The sequence below is a fragment of the Lynx rufus genome, unplaced genomic scaffold (genome assembly GCF_022079265.1).
Source record: "Lynx rufus isolate CCGP_SWC_20201006 ecotype Redwood Valley unplaced genomic scaffold, mLynRuf1.p SCAF_5, whole genome shotgun sequence".
Classification (NCBI taxonomy): domain Eukaryota; kingdom Metazoa; phylum Chordata; class Mammalia; order Carnivora; family Felidae; genus Lynx; species Lynx rufus.
The window spans coordinates 7199729-7216779 of NW_025814867.1; the positions used below are offsets into that span (position 1 = coordinate 7199729).

General features: G+C 44.5%; 1 long non-coding RNA gene and 1 other non-coding gene across 2 annotated transcripts; one reads left to right on the forward strand and one right to left on the reverse strand.

The window, feature by feature from the left end:
- The first annotated feature begins 6383 nt into the window (after positions 1-6383).
- LOC124527068 (uncharacterized) lies at positions 6384-11194 on the forward strand. The gene is made up of 3 exons (XR_006965797.1): positions 6384-7288; positions 8908-9055; positions 9486-11194. It is a non-coding gene; the product is annotated as an uncharacterized LOC124527068 (long non-coding RNA).
- Positions 11195-14966: 3772 nt separating this feature from the next.
- Positions 14967-15051, reverse strand: TRNAP-UGG (transfer RNA proline (anticodon UGG)). Its single transcript has one exon. It is a non-coding gene; the product is annotated as a tRNA-Pro (tRNA).
- Positions 15052-17051: the final 2000 nt, after the last annotated feature.

The window sequence follows — 17051 nt, forward strand, 5'->3', positions numbered from 1 at the left end:
ATAATATGCTCCAAATTCATCTATAGATTTAGTGCAACCCCTGTCAAAATCCCAACTGGCTTCTTTGCGTAAATTGACAATTGATCCTAAAGTTCATGTGCAAATTCAAGAGACCTAGAATAACTAAAACAATATTGAACAAAGAAAAAGTTGGAGGACTCTCACTTTCCCATTTCAAAACTAATGACAAAGGAACATTAATCAAGACAATGTGGGACTGACAGAAGGATCTATATAGAAGAGAAGTGGGAATTCAGAAATAAATCCATGTATCTAAGGTTCATTGATTAAGGATGCCAAGATCATTCAACGAGGAAGGAATAGTCTTTTCCACAAATAGTATGGTATTGGGACAACTGGATAGCCACATGTCAAGGAATGAAGCCAGGCCCTCTACCTTGCACCATGCACAGAAATTAAATCAAAATGAATTAACGACTTACATGTAAAAGGCAAAACTCTTTTTTTTTTATTGCTTGCCAAGACAAGTCTTCCCCAAATTGGTTTAAGACTCATAGGTGTTCCTCTCCACAGAAATCTTTAGTAAAAAAAAAAAAAAAAAAAAAAAAAGGCAAAACTCTTTAAAAACATAGTTGTAAATCTTCATGACCTTGAATTTGGCAACACATTCTTTGCTATGACACCACAGGCATCAGCAACGAAAGAAAAAGATAGATAAATTGCGCTTTCAAAATTAAAAACTTCTGTGCTTCAAATGACACCATCCAGAAAGCCAAAAGACAATCCACAGAATGGGAGAAAATATTTGCAGATCTAGGATATATAAAGCACACTTACAACTCAAGACAAAAACAGATGGCCCAATTAAAAAATAGGTGAAGGAGGTGCCTGGGTGGTTCAGTCAGTGGAGCACCCAGCCCTTGGTTTCAGCTCGGGTCATGATCTCATGGTTCGTGGGTTCAACCCCATATCGTCCTCTGCTCTGACAGCGTGGATCCTGCTTGGGATTCTCTCTCCCTCTCTCTCTGCCCTTCCCCCGTTCTCTCTCTTCTCTCTCAAATAAATAATAAACTTTTTTAAAATAAGAAGTGTTAGCAAGAATGTGAAGGAACAACCGTCCTACATTGCTGGTGGGTGTGTAAAATGCAGCCACTTTAGGAAACAGTCTGGCGGTTTCACAGAAAGTTAAACATGGTTACCATTTGACCCAGCAATTCCGCTCCCAGGTATACACCAAAGAGAAATAAAATCACGAGCCCAAGTAAAAACTTGCATACGAATGTTCCTAGCACCATTACGCATCATAGCCAAAAAGTGGAAAACAACCGTGAACTCCATAACAGATGAATGGATAAACGAGATGTGGTATACATAGACAATGAAATATTATTTGGCCCTACAAAGGAATGAAGGACTGACGCGTGCTGTAACATGGACAAATCTTGTAACATTACGCTGTAAGTGAAGGAGACCAGTCACACAAGAGCACATATTATGCGATCCCATTTGTATGAAATGTCCCGAACGAGAAAATGTACAGACACAGAAAGTAGATGGGTGTTCCTAAGGTCTGGGGTGAGGGGTGGCGAAAAGATTAGGGGGCGACATCTGAAGGGACAGGTTTGCTTTTGGGGGGTGATGAAGGGGTTCTAAAGCCCACTGCGGTGATGGCTGCACAAGTCTGAATATCCTGTGAAGCAGTGAGCCGTGCCCTTTACTGAGTCAGTGATATGGTATATAAATTCTGTCTCATTAAACTCACCCACGCCTACATCCATATCTATATCTACGATCACGTCCTGCCTCTGCCAAGCACTCTCCAAGGGCTCCCATCTCACCCAGAAGAGTCCGTTTCAAAGCCCTGACGATGACCTACAGGGTCCACTAGGATCTGGTACCCCACTACCTCTCTGCGTTTACCTTCTCCCTTTGCCGTTCCTGTACCTAGATTGCTTTTCTCCCAGATAACTGCAAGGCTCATTCCCTTCCTCCCTTCAGACCTCTTCTCAAATTGATGAGATTTCCTCCCACCGTCCAATTAAAAATCACAGTTCTTGGGGCACCCGAGTGGCTCAGTCAGTTAAGCGGCTGACTTTTGGTCTTGGCTCCGGTCACGATCTCGCCGTCCCTGGGATCAAGCCCCCACGTCGGGCTCTGCGCTGACAGCACGGAGCCTGCTTGGGAATCAATCTCTCCCCCTCTCCTGCTCTCTCTCTCAAAATAAACAAACGTTTGTAAACAATCACAGTTCTTGCCCCATTGCCTTGCTCTATTTTTCACTTCTATGGCACTTACCGCCTTCCTAGCGGGGATGATATTCGAAATATTTAACGACCCACACTATAGGTATAGAAATACAGAGTGTGGGATTGAGCCTATAGATCCTAGAGACCCCTGCTGGGCTGCCTATCAACTCCCTAGGATCACAAGGAGCTGGGGGCAGGTGGTATTCCTGGAAAGAGTCGGGGAAGCTAGGGGGCACTTAGCCTTAGGGCAGATGTACGGAACTATCTCAACTACTCTGCCTCACTGCGACATACCTGATGAGTATCAGCTGTTTGCACCATGTTACATCAACTTTTACTAATTTATTACCCCAGCCCAGATTGTCCTCAAAATTCCCCGGGAATTAAAACTTCCAAACAGAAGTTTTCTGTGTCCTGTCGATTCCTCTCTACACTCAGGTTCCTTTGTCTGAAAATTATAAAAGCTGCCTGCCTGGGTCATTTCTTGGGGTCTCAGTTTCGTGACTGGGCCTCCATGTGCACACAGTTCTACTTTGTTCTTTTTTCCTGTTCATCAGACTCGTGGTGATTTAATTCCTAGAGCGGCTAGAAGACGCTTGAAGGGGGGAGTAAATGACCTTGGTCGGAGTGATATTGGCGAAACCATGTGGGCAAAAGTTCGCCTGGAGTGCATTTAAGAGAGAATGGAAGGAGAGAATATGGAGTCAGGAAACAGGAAAGAAAACATTTATTTGTTTTATTATTATTATTATTATTTAAAGAAGGAGAACACAAGGTAATTGGGTTTCCATCTTCCTGAGAGACAGGGATCTGTCTGAATCCCAGGTTCGAGCCTGGGGTCTCTTTTCTGCTCCTGGGTCCTCAGTGGCTTCCATCACCAGGACCTCCCTACATGGCTGTCTACCTCCCATGGTCCCCTCCCCCTCTGTTCTTTGGGCTTTAGAGATGGGTTGTAGTATGGAAGGGGAAGTGGTGTGAAGAGGTGTTGTTAAAATTAATGCTTTATCATTTTTTCTGTCAGTTTAATATTACTTTATTTTATTTTGTATTATTTTATTTTTAGTACGCTTCACGCCCAGCGTGAAGCCCAACGCAGGGCTTGAACTCACGACCCTGACATCAAGACCTGAGCCGAGATCAAGAGTCAGACGTCTAACCTACTGAGCCGCCCAGATGCCCCAATGTTTTTTATTTTTTGATTAACGCTTTTGTTTGGAGATAATAGCAGATTGACACGCAGTCGTGAAGAACAACACAGAAAGACTTCACGTACCCTTTCCCCAGTTTCCCCTAATGGTAACATCTTACCTCCCGGGGAACAGTATCTCCACCAGATGGTCGCCATTGGCCCACCCTCAGGATACAAAGCATTTTCACCACCACGAAGATCCCCGGCATTGCCTTTAAGAGCCTTACCCCATCCTTAACCTCCAGCAACCACCAATCTGTTATCCATTTCTACCATTTTGTCATTTCAAGAAGGTTAAATGAATGGAATCGTGGAGTGATGTGACCTTTGGGGACTGGCTTTTTTTCCCACTCTGCACAATTCTCTGGAGATTCGTCCGGCTTCTTGTATCAATAGCTCATTGGTTTTTGTTGTGGCTTGACTTCGTATACTCTTTGCAGTCTTTTGCAGAGCCAAGATTTTATAATTTGACGATGCCCAGCATCTTGACTTTTTTACTTTATGGATTATACTTTTGGTGTCAAGTCTGAGAACTCTTTGCCTAGCCCTTGATCCTGAAGATATTTTTTTTTCTAACTATTTTACAGCTTTATGTTTTACATTTAGGTTTGAGATCCATTCTGAGTTAATGTTTCCAGAAGATGTGACACCTAGGTTATATTTGGTTAGTGCAATTCTGGGTAACTCACTAGGTTAAGTGTCTGACTTCGGCTCAGGTCATGATCTCATGGTTTGTGGGTTGGAGCCCCGCACTGGGCTCTGCCCTGTCGGTGTGGAGCCTGCTTGGGATTCTCTCTCTCCCTCCTCCTCTCTCTCTGCCCCTCCCCCACATGTGCTGTTCTCTCTGTCTCTCACTAAATAAATAAATAAACTTAAAAAAAATGAAGTGCGTCTCTTCTAGGTAGCATATCGTTCAGGTATGTTCTTAAATCCCCCTGCAATTTCTATATTTTAATTCATGTATTTAGATTGTCTTCATTTGATGTAATTATTGATGTGTCAGGACTTAGGTCCGCTATTGTAGCTCTTGTTCTCTCTCTCTCTCTGTTTCTGCTTTTTTTTTTTTTTTTTTTTTTTTACTGTCTTCCTGTGGATTGTTTGAGCATTTTCTAGAAATCAATTTTGATTTATCTATAATGTTTTTGAGGTTATCTTTCTGAATAGCTTTTTTAGTAATAGCTTTTGGTGTTACCTTATATATATGTCACTCATCACAGTGCACTGATGACATTTTACCAGCTTGAGTGACAGGGGACAACTTTGCCTTCCTTTATATCCCCCATTTAAATATTTCTTCCATACACATTGAGAACCACATGGGGGGTGTTATAATTTTGTTTTTATTAGCAAACATAACTTAGAAAACTCAAGAAGACACACAAAAAAAAGAAAACTCAAGAGGATAGGCAAAGCGTATTTACCCGTATTTTTGTTTACCACATTCTTCCGTCCTGCTGTTGCTCCCAAGTTCCTTTTTTTCTTGTTTCTTTTGTTTCGAGAATGTCCTTTAGGGTAGGTCTGCAGGCAACGTGTTCTCTTAGGATTATCTTCCTTGGACAATGTCTTGATTTCCTCTTCATTTCAGAAGGATAACGTTTTCAGTGGTATATGATTCTGAATCAAACGTTCTTTCCTTTCAGCGTTTTCCTTCTGACTTTCCGTTTCTGATGAGAAATCTGTTGTCAGCTGAATTGTTTTTGCTCTTATCTGTGAATTGTCACCTTTCCTTTGCCTTTTCAAGATCCTATCTTTGTTTTGAGATTTCAGAAGTGTGACTATTGTGTCTCGGTGTGAATTTCTTCGGGGTTTCTTTCCCATTTGGGGTTTTCTCAGCTTGTTGAATCTGTAGGTTTATGTGTTGGGCCATTATTTCTTCAAGTGCTTTTTCAGGCTGGCCGTCTTTCTTCTTTCCTTCCAGGGCTTTGATGATGTGAACGTTAGCTCTCTTGTACTCTTGCATGTCGCTGAGTGTCTTTTTTTTTTTTCTGTCTATTTTCTCTCTATTGTCCTATTGTTAAGCTCATGAATTCTTTACTTTGTCTCCTCCATTCTGATGCTGAGCTCATCCACTGTTTATTTATTTGTTTATTTTTATTTCAGAGGGAGAAAGAGAGAGAACAAGCAGGAGAGAGAGGCAGTGGGAGAGTGAGATTCTTAAGCAGGCTCTATGCTCAGCACAGAGCCTGATGTGGGTGGGGCTCGATCCCACGACCCTGGCATCGTGACCTGCACTGAAATCAAGAGTCAAATGCTCAACTGACTGAGCTACCCTGGCACCCCTGTTTTTGTTTTTGTTTTGTTTTGTTTTGTTTTGTTTTAAATTTTGGTTATTACGTTTTCCAGTTGGAAAATTTCCATTTTGTTCTTTTTAATTACCAAGACTTTATATTTCCTGGCTGAGAACTTCTATTTTTTTTTTTTTCATTTGTTTCAAGCGCATTTGTCCGAGAATTCTAACATCCTTGACATCTTGGTGTTGCGCTATTGACCGTCTTTTGATTCAGTTGGAGACTTTTGGGGTTTGATATGGTAGATGATCTTTTATTGAAATCTGAACATTTGGGGCACTATGTTATGAGACTCTATTTAAACCTTCAATTTCAGCTAGCTTCCGCTTGCTACCCCACATTCAGGGGAAGGGGTGGTGTTATAGCTCGCGGAGGCAGAAAGTCCAGATTCCCTACTTGGCCTTTGTTGGCACCTTTGTTGGCCTTTGTTGGCAACGAAGGAGGGAAACCCTTGGTTGCTGTTTGCCGTGTGTGTCGCGTTCGGACTCCCATCGGGCGTCCGCTGATACTTCTTTGGCCACAGGGGGTGGGAGGGCCTTGTTACTGTTCCCCACATGAACTCCGGTGACACCGCAGCGAGTGGCAAAAGTCCTGCCTCCCCAGTAGACCTCCACCAATACCGCCCCAGCAGGAAAAGGGAGGGGTGCCTCGTTACTTCTCGGTGGGGGAGGCAGTCCAGCTCCCAGTTGGTCTCCGCTAACACCGCCCAGTGTGGGGGTTGGAGGGTAGGTCAAAGTCTGGGTGCCCCCACCATTGGCTGACATGAGTATTGGTGGAGCCTGAGTGTTTTCTGTGGTGTGGCCTTAGAGTAGAGTGGTTATTACTTACAAGTGTCTGCCTTGTGAGGCTGCCTCTTTCCCGGTCCTTAGGTTAGACAAAGGGGACTTGTCTTGGTGTTGTTTGTTTTGGTTTTGTGTCTGTGCCCATTGGTATTTTGAGTTTTCCGTGTTTTCAGCTCTTGGTGAGGATATACAAGGCAAAAAACAAACCTAGGGAACTCACCACCATGTCGTCCCTCGGGCCCCGAGGTCTCTAAGCAGTCTGCCTTATTCTTTCGCCATTTAGAGTTTCTTGTATTTGTCTTATATGTAATGGGATTTTTTTTATCGTACTTAGCGGAAAGCATAGATAAATGTATGTCTACTCCATCTTCCTAGAAATGGGAGGGTTTCAGGGGGGTTAAAAAATCTTCTTGAGACGTGAAATAATACCAACATGTCTGCATGCTGGTGGGAACGGTAGAGAAACCATGAATGACATAGGGAATGAGGAGATAATTGCTGGTAAGATATCCTGGAGGAGGGGGGAGGCATGACATCTAGTATACAAGGGTTAGCTTCAAAGGGGAGCACGGACAGTTCATCGAGTAAGAAATGTGAAGGCAGAGAACACAGGCACCTGTGCAGGTAGTTGGGTCTGCGGAAGAATAATACAAGAAGGTAAAAGGAGGAAGTGTGGTGGTGAAGGATGTTATCTTACACGGACCATTTCTCTCAGCAGATGATCGTTGACCACAGACTTGTATGAAGCCAGGGAATGAACCAGATAAAATCTGGGGGGGAAAGCGGTCCACTCTGGGGGAAGAGAGGCACCACCAGTCTGAAGTGAGTTTGTCCTGTTCCAGAAACAGGAAGAAGACCTCCTTTTCTGTGCAGCAGTCCCAGACCTAATGTACCTTCCTTGTGGACCACTTGGCTCCTCTCTGTTACGTGGGTGGGCGATTCTCTCCTTATTGCCATACTTTTCTGTCCGCTGTCTAATGTCTGTCCCATTAGGAAGTGGACTGTGTCTGCTTCATCCGTGTAACCTCAGCACTTGCTGAACACAGTGGAGGCACTTTGAAACATTCAGTGGACAACCGCTGAAAAGGTTGCTCACTTCTAAAAAAAATTTTTTTTAACGTTTATTTTTGAGACGGAGACAGGGCGTGAGCGGGGGGAGGGGCAGAGAGAGAGGGAGACACAGAATTCGAAGCAGGCTCCAGGCTCTGAGCCGTCAGCACAGAGCCCGACGCAGGGCTCGAACTCACGAACTGAGAGATCATGACCTGAGCTGAAGGTGGACGCTTAACCGACGGAACCACCCAGGCGCCCCAAAAGTTGCTCGCTTCTAGAAGGTGGTGAAGCAGGTGTAGTGGAGAGAGCAGGGACGTCGGTGGTGCACTGAACTGTACTGGAGTGTGGGCCGGAGCCAGGAGATTATGAGGTGTGTGAGGATGGGCTGCTTTTCTGTCTCTGCCTGGAGCACACGTGCACAGGACCACGGGTGTTTATTTGTTTTTATTCCAGATCCCCAGCAATAGAATGGAAACCGTGTGGAGTGGGAATCGTCTCCTGGTTTGATTTCTCCTGGTCCTCACTGCTCAGATCTTCATGATCACTGTGTGGACCAATACGTGTCTTTAACTGGTGTAGATGGTCCCACCTCACCTGTTTTCCCACTACCACTTTGTCTCCCTACCTTCCAAGGTCCTTTCAAATCCTCTCCCCAAAGTGCCCGGATCCCTTCCTCTCCTGGGTCGTGATGCTTCCTAAAGATCGCAAGCCATCAGACTCCTTTTCCTTCTTTGGAAATCGACACAGCCTTTGACGGGTCCCACCCCTTTGGGTGGCGGTGGAGGGGGAAGGGAAGGGCAAGAAGGAGGAAAGATCTTCCCTTTCTGCATCCTACCCTGTTATCTTTAAGCTTTGGGTATCTATCCCTACTTGGGTTGATCTGCCGCCACGATTCCTCAAAGAGATTCATGTGTGGTTGTGGGGCGCCAGGCTGGCTCAGTTAGTAGAACGTGTGACTCTTGATCTCAGGGTTGTGAGTTCAAGCCCCGTGCTGGGAGTGCAGCCTGTTTTTTGTTTTTTGTTTTTTTTGTTTTTTTTTGTTTTTTTTTTTTTTTAAATCAGCTGAAAAAGATTCACACGAGGTTGATAATCCCCTGGCTAGTATAATTTTTAGTCCTTACGCTAAACTCTGTCTCCTGTGCCCACTTGGATTCATCTTATCCCCTCTGTTAATTCTTCTTGGTGTTGTCCCGTGCAGGATCCCTTCCTAACCCTGTGTCCTCCCACCCTCGCCAATAGGAGAGGCCAAGAGCCTTCCACTGTGCACAACCTGTTCCCTTGGACTCAGATGCTCGCTTTATTTCCCTTCCCAACTTCCATTCAGCCTTGAATTTAGCTCTAGGGTCCAGCTCCTGAAGGTCAGTGCCTCTTTCCCTCCTGCTCTACAGCCTTCTTCCCAGAGAGGCCGGAAGCCTGGTCTCCTGTGCTCACTCCGATGTAAACAGGGATGAGGTTTTTGCGGATGACAGTGGGGTTGGTGGGGTCCGGAGCCGACGGCCCCGAAAGAATCCTCGAAGACGTCTTCAGTGCAAAAAGGTGATTTTATTGAAGCGTGGGGACGGGACCCGGGGGCGGGAAGAGCGACCCGGGGCCCATGAGGAGAGACTGGTTTTATACTACGGAGTCGGGGGGAGGTAAAGTCCAGGGGAAGTTTCCAGTGAGATTGTCCTATGCTAAAGAAGACTGCTAGGACGTTGCAGGCCTAGCTATGGTCGAGCTAAGGTGGTTTCCCTTCTAGCAAAGCATTAGCATTCAGACAGTAAGGAGTTCCTGGAGAAACGTTTTACTCTGCGGGCCTCACGTATTTGCCAACGAGCGGCAGGTTATAAGGAAACTTAGTTCTATCTGCCTTTGTTTCCCACATCCACCCTGGAGGGGTGATGGAGACTCGGGGCCTGCGGGACTACTGCGATCTCCATCGGTTAACCATTTGTTTTTCCCTTTTCCTTTGTTCTTGGGCCCTCAGGAGTGTCACACTTGTCCCACACTGTCCGCCTGTCCGCCTGTCTTCTGCCGCTTCGTCGTCGTCAAGCATCACCACACCAGGTGTAATCAGGCCATTTCTCGCGCTGGTTTTCCCCCACAGATGGCAGAGTCACTGGGACAGAGTCTTTGGCTAGCTGTGCCTCCAGGCCTCGTCAAACTGTGTGGGAGGCATATGCACGATTATGTAAGACAAGTGCTTTTTCTCCTCCACGGAGGGCGGTTCACAGGTGGAGGGCTGGGAACTGTGATCTAGGATTTGGAGAATGAGCAGAGCAGCGCCCGCAAGGAGGGGGACACCTGTGTCCTGGGTGTGCCTTTGTCTCGGGGCAGGAGCGTGACCCATGCAGAAGGGAGCGCTTCTATTTCCTGCCAAGAGCTGTGTGCCTCCCAAGACCCCAGCAACTCGTGGGTGTCTCCTTCAGCCGAGAAGTGAGAAGAACACACCCCATGGCAGGTGGGGGGGGGACTTCAGAGTTGCTGCGTGCCCCTCCCCTGCCGGGTGGCCGTGGCTGGCTGGGTGAGGTGTCCTCCTGGCTGGAGGGACTGGAGCTGCGGCTCAGCTCGTGGCCGTGGCCGGACCTTTCTGGGTGAAGTTCCACAACTGGGGAAAAAAGTCACCCACAAGGACCAATGCATTAGAGAACAGGAACATGTAAGGATGTTCTCAGCAGACAACTACAGGCGCGTAGACTCAGGGCATTAAAGACGTTGCTCACCCCAGAAAGGAAAGCAAGGGCTGGTAAGGAGGGAGGACGGGGGTCATCGTGATGAGGGAGCATAGGGCAAGCTGACACCCCACAAGCCGCCCCCCCCCAAAATGGGACATGTGTGATGTTCCTCAGGCACTCCTGGCTGCCCAAGAGCGAAGGAAAGAACAGAAAACAAATGGTTCACTCGTAGACCTCACAGTCCTACAAGACCTGAGTCTCCATCAGTTTACAAATATCTTAGTAGGTTACAAAAAAAAAAAAAAAAAGGCAATCTAATCAAATCGTATCAATAGTTGAATCGCTAGGAACTCCCGACTGTCTTAATGCTAATGCTTTGCCAGAGGGAAAAACGACCTCAGCTTGACAATAGCTAGGCCTCCAGCATCCTGGGAGTCTTCTTTAAGAAACTTCCTCTCGACTTTATCTCCCCGAACTCCCCAGTATATAAACGGTCACCCCTCACGCTTAGAATGCAGCTCTTTCTGCCCACGGGTCCTGTCCTCCGCTTTAATAACATCACCTTGTTTGCACCACAGATGTCTCAAGACAGATCTTGGGAGGAGAGTGGAAGGCAAGGATCTGTTTATAAAAATCCATATCCATCTTGAGGGGTTAAGGAAGAGTATGAGAGATTTTGTAATTTCTTCCTGTCTGTAGAGGGGAGCCAGATAAGAGGTGTCTCTTGTGTTTTCAGCAAAATCGAGGAAGAAGCTAATGGAGCTTTCCGCTGGCAGATTATTAGAAAACATTTTGACGGTGGTGGGCTAGATGTTGCCCAAGGGAGGTATTTTTTTTTTTTGCATGTTATTAACATGAAACCAGTAGACTTTGAATAAAGCAGATTACCCTCCAAATGTAGGTGGGCCTCATCCAATCAGTTCAAGGCCTTAAGAGAGAAGACTAAGGTTCCCTGAGAAAAAAGAATTTTGTCTCCAGACTGCCCTGCAGATTTCAGACTTGCCAGTTCCTAAAATAAATCTCTCTCTCATATAAAACCCATAGGATAGGGGCGCCTGGGTGGCTCAGTCGGTTGGGCGTCCGACTTCGGCCCAGGTCATGATCTCGCGGTTCATGGGTTGGAGCCCCGCCTCGGGCTCTGTGCTGATGGCTCAGAGCCTGGATCCTGCTTCAGATTCTGTGTCTCCCTCTCTCTCTGCCCCTTCCCTACTCACACTCTGTCTCTCTCTGTCTTTCAAAAATAAGTAAACATTGAAAAAAAATTAAAAAAAATTAAACCCATAGGATGTACATCTTATGTCTAATATGTACATTCTAGTGATCCTGTTTCTCTGGAGAACTCTGACTAATACAAGTCTCAAGCTAATGCATGCTCTCACCTAACCTAATTTAACTCATTTGGTGTTCATGGCATTCTATCAGAAGTGAGTATTGTTGAGGGGCAGCTGGGTGGCTCAGTTGGTTAAGCGTCCCACTCTTGATCTCAGCTCAGGTCTTGATCTCAGGGTGTGAAGTCTACTTAAGAATGAAAAGAAAAGAAAAGGAAGAAGAAAAGAAAAGAAAAGGAAAGGAAAGGAAAGGAAAGAAAAGAAAAAAAAGTATTGTTGAGACAAGACCAAGGTATGAGTAGAAGCGGGTACCTTTACTCCTCTGATCCTTCCACCCTGTCCTCTCTGTCATGCTGTCCTTGTTTATTACCCTCTAAGTAACAATCATCTAGAGACCATCAGGGAGCCAAGATGAATGGGACAATGGCAGTGTCCCAGGCTGACAGAGCCCCCTCTAGGTGGGATATGTGGATAGCTTGGACAAAGGTGTTTGGAGGCAGAGGTGGCTGGGAAATTCCTAGTCTTTAAAAGAACTATCTGGGGGCGCCTGGGTGGCTCAGTCGGTTAAGCGGCCGACTTCGGCTCAGGTCACGATCTCGCGGTCCGTGAGTTCGAGCCCCGTGTCGGGCTCTGTGCTGACAGCTCAGAGCCTGGAGCCTGTTTCCGATTCTGTGTCTCCCTCTCTCTCTGCCCCTCCCCCGTTCATGCTCTGTCTCTCTCTGTCTCAGAAATAAATAAACATAAAAAAAATAAATAAATAAAACAGAGGCGGAGGGGGAATAATTCCTGGGAAGATAGCCACAAAATACACAAGTCAATATCATCATCGTCTCCAAACGTGCCTCTTTCCTTATATGCTCCTTATCTCTCTGCACTTCAGCCGGAGTTATCTTTCTAACTCTCGCATCATCACCTCACTTAAACTTTTTTAGTTGTCCCATGCTACCTGTCTGATGCAGTCCCGTTTCTTCACTATGGCTTACAAAGTCCTCTAAAGACCTTTTCCAAGGTCTTGCCTTCCAAGTCTGTCTAAGCCACTAACCCCTTGCCCGGTGCTGTCCCCAACTCTCACCCTCTCCATCTGCTTTCCAGGTACATCGATCTGTTTCTTTTCTTGATTTCTTCTTTCTTCTTTCCTCCAGAGCTCGATGCAAATGGTTTCTCTTACCTGGGGCACTCTTCCATCATATCTTCACCTCAGAAAACTTATTTTTACCTCTTGCTGCTCAGGTTAGTTGTCCCCTTCTCCTGGGAAGGCTATATGGATCTCTTCTGTTCCGAGGCCAGGTTAGGTGTCTCTGTGCTCACATGTGTCATCTGTCTGCTTGTCAGCTGTGATGACAGAAGTGAGTTTGTCCTGTTCATGACTGTACCCCCAGGGCCTTCCACTGTGTTTTGACTCACAGAGCATGTACAATAAGTATTTGCTGAATACATAAATGAAATGACAAAGAAGAAAGTATGTAATAGTTAATAAACCTCTGTAAAATATTTATCTCTGGAAAGTGGCCTCAAGGGTAATCTTTTTTATAGCTTTCTGGAATGTTCCAGATTTTCTTCCATAAGTCTTTATTGCCCGTGTGACAAACGTTGTTTGGAGAGTTGATTTCTGGTAACCTCCTCCATTGATCCTGGCCCTGACCCTGGGAACCCCAGAGGGCGTAGCTCTGCCTTTTGGTAAAGACTTCCACGTTGTCGTAGGTCTTGGGGAGAAACACAAACAAAAAGGAACAAGAGTGGTTCCCTTTTTTTTTTTTTTTTTCTCACTCAGACATCCCTGGGCTGATAGGAAAGGACAAGAGTGCAGAGCTGATTTTAGAAAAAAAAAAAAAATTAAGATCTTTTAAAAATTGTGAAACATACCCTACATGCAGAAGAGTATACAAAGACATATTCGAGTTTATGAAAGACAGTACAAGGAACACCTGGGTAGTCATTACCCAGGCTGAGAGAGGAAACGTTACCTTATGTCAGAAGCCCCTGTGTATATGCTCTGATTCCAGAGGCAATGGCATCCTGAATTCTATACGAATCATTCCTTTGTTTGGCTTTATTCTTTTTTTTTTTTTTTTTTTTAAACCACTTAGGTATGTGTCCCCAAACAAGGTTTATTCCAATTACTGGCATTTTGACTAATGTTTGTTAACATATTTTAAGCTTTTAGATTTTTTATATCTGTTATGTTTCTTGTTATTTTTTCTTTGCCTTTTTCTAGATTGAATTTTTAATCACCCAGTTACCCCTCTTTACTAATTTGGAGCCCACTTACATATACATTAGACAATTTGATAAGATTACATAGGTTGCTGAGGGTCTCTCATTTTTCCTCGTTATTTTCTTCTCCTCTCTCAGATTGGATAATTTCTATTGGTTTGCCTTCAAAGTCACTGTTTTTTTCTTCTGACACCTCCAACCTGCTGTTCATGTCATCAAATGAATTTTAAGAATTCAGTTATTGTAATTTTCATACTCTTTTCTTAAAATGTTTATTTATTTATTTTGAGAGAGAGAGAGAGAGAGAGAGAGAGCAGGGGCAGGAGAGAGAGAGAGAGAGAGAGAGAGAGAGAGAGAATCCCAGGCAGGCTCCAGCTGTCAATGCAGAGCCTGACACAGGGTTCAATTCCACAAACTGTGAGATCATGACCTGAGCCAAAATCAAGAGTCAGACACTTAACCAACTGAGCCACCCTGCTCCCCACTGTAATTTTCAATTTTAGAATATCCATGTCTCTGTTTTTGTCGTTTCTATTTCTCTGTTGGTATTCCTTATCGGTTCATTCATTAAAACCAAATATTCTTTTAATTCTTTGAACATAATTTTTCCACCCAAATTTTGAAATATATTTTTATCTAGGTTTAGAAATAGTTGACAGTTATTTTCCCTTAATGCATTAAAGATCCATTCAGGCATTTATTCTTTCAACAAAGATTTGCTGTTCTTGTTAAGTACTGGTATAAATCAATAAAATATATATTACCTTTGTATGGGCAATATTTTCTGCCTTTGTATGGGCACAGTCTGGGCCAAGTGAACAAATTATTGCAAAATAGTACAATAAGTTCAAAGATAGAGTCATGAAAAGGTATATTAGTGGCATCAATCTGTCCTTCAGGGAAGACTTCCCAGAGAAAGGTAACATTGAGTTGGGTCTTCTAGTATAAGTACAAGTGTACTAGGTAGATAAGAACTGGGGAAAATTCTGGGCATACAGGACGGCACGTGCAAAGGCACAAAAACATGAAACACCATGTCGCACTGCTTAAAACTGTACAATGTATTACTCTTTCAGATGAGGCTGGAGAGTAAGTTTCATCCTTCTTGCACTCTCCTTTTTAAATTTTTTTTTAAGTTTATTTATTTGTTACTGAGAGAGAGAGAGAGAGAGTGCACAAACTGGGGAGAGACAGAGAGAGAAGGAGACACAGAATCCGAAGCAGGCTCCAGGCTCTGAGCTGTCAGCACAGAGCCCGACGTGGGGCTCGAACCCACGAACCGTGAGATCATGACCTGAGCCCAAGTCAGACGCTTAACCGACTGAGCCACCCGGGCGCCCCTCCTTCTTTAAGTAAGTGGGGTCTGCAGAAGTGAGCCTCAGTCACAAACCAGTGTTTCAAATGATCTTATTATCCTTATTTTCTTAAATCTCTCCTTAATGTTTTCAAGCTCTGTGTCTCTGCGGCATGCATTTTGGTTAAGTTCTATCTTCTACTTTTCTAATCCTCTCTTTAGTTGTATTTATTCTACTGCTAACCTTGTCCTTTGAAATTTTAGGTTTTTTTTCATTTCATTTATTTTAGAGAGAGAGAGAGAGAGAGAGAAAGAGAACACGAGCAGAGTAGGGGCAGAGGGACAGAGAGAGAATCTTAAGCAGGCTCCATGCTCAGTGCAAAGCCCGACATGGGGCTCAATCCTACGACCCTGGGATCATGACCTGAGCCGAAACCAAAAGTCAGATGCTCAGCTGACTGAACCACCGAGGTGCCCCTCCAAAACCACTTTAAATTAAGTTATTATCTGAGGTTTTGCTGACCACTGGGAAAGAGTAAATCAGGTCTTCAATTTCATGTGAGGTAACGGCATGTGGTTAAAAAATTATAAGGGAGATAGTTCCTTTCTCTGTTCCACACTAAGGATCAAGACTTTCACTTTCTTGGGTTAAGAGTATAGGCATGTCCCTATTAGTCATGGTTTTACTACGGATGCAGTCCTTTGGGGATCTAGCTTTAGGGTCATTATCCTCTTAGACTGTCTTGGGCAAGTTATCAGTTTCTCTTCTGTCTCTTTGCTCCTTGAGTAGAACAAGCCATATTCAATTTCACAAAGTTTTATAAATGCTGTTAAGACTAAAGCTGGCATTGGCGTTCTAATTAGTCCCTGCATGAGTATTCCTCTTTTTTCAGATCGTATATGCCTTCAAGAAGGTGGATTTTGTATTTTCAGACTGGAGGACGGAGACTTGGGGGCAGAAAGGCTTCCAGGATCAACATGCTGGGAGATAGGAAAGCAGGACTGGACAGATTGGGGATGTAAACTGTGATGTCATCACAGCTGAGCAGTAGCTGTTTTCAGTGGGGAGCTCTGGAGTTGGGATGACTCATCAGAGTTGTCCTAAGTTGGGGCAACTTGCACCTTTGTATTCCCTTCCAGTACATTATCAGAGATGAGGATCGTCCTCAAGGAGCAGCACTAACCTTGGAGAAGGCAGTTTCTTTCCAGTGTGGGTGATTCTTGGGGAGGGTCTTAGCAGAGAGCCCTGAGCCACCCAGTCCTGAAGGGGGAACCAGTAAAACAAACCACCGCATCCACTACAAGGCCAGAAAGCAAAGGTAGAGGAACGTTAGAACTAGCAAATTACAATTTTGCAGATTTCAATGGAATCGTTGATCCAGGCAAGGATTGTCAATGGCTGGACCATCAATGTCAAAAGGATTTGGTGAAAAGTGTTGAGACAGAATATTCACATGGTTCTAAAGGTTCTCCTCACTTTTTAATTACTTCAATTTAATTACTTTTTAATTACAAAGAGGGAAAAAGTGCCTTTATAATGGAGAGGTCGGACAGATGCCACTTTCACTAAGAGATCAAACTTAATCTTACCAATAGTGGGAGGAACTGACCTCGTGGGCCTCCTGGTGTGGTGTCCACAGTTTTATCTGTCTTAGATTTCTGCCCAGCATTCTAACCTTATCTAATCATGAAGAAACAATCAGACAAACTTAGTTCATGGGATATTCTACAAGACAACAGGCTTAGATTCATCAAAAATATCAATGTCTTTATTGACAAAAAAGATGGGAGGAATGTCTTAGATGAGGGTTTGACAAACTCTGGCCCACATCTTATCTTTGTAAGTAAAGTTTTATTGGGACACATCCATACCCATTTGATTACATATAATCAATCTATGGCTGCTTTTGTGCTACAAAGAGCTGAGGTGAATGGTTGAAACAGACACTTATCTGGCCCCTCACAAAAAAGTTTGTCAACTCCTGCCTTAGATTAACAATGACTAGAAACATGACCATCAACCAGAAAATATAATGCTGAAT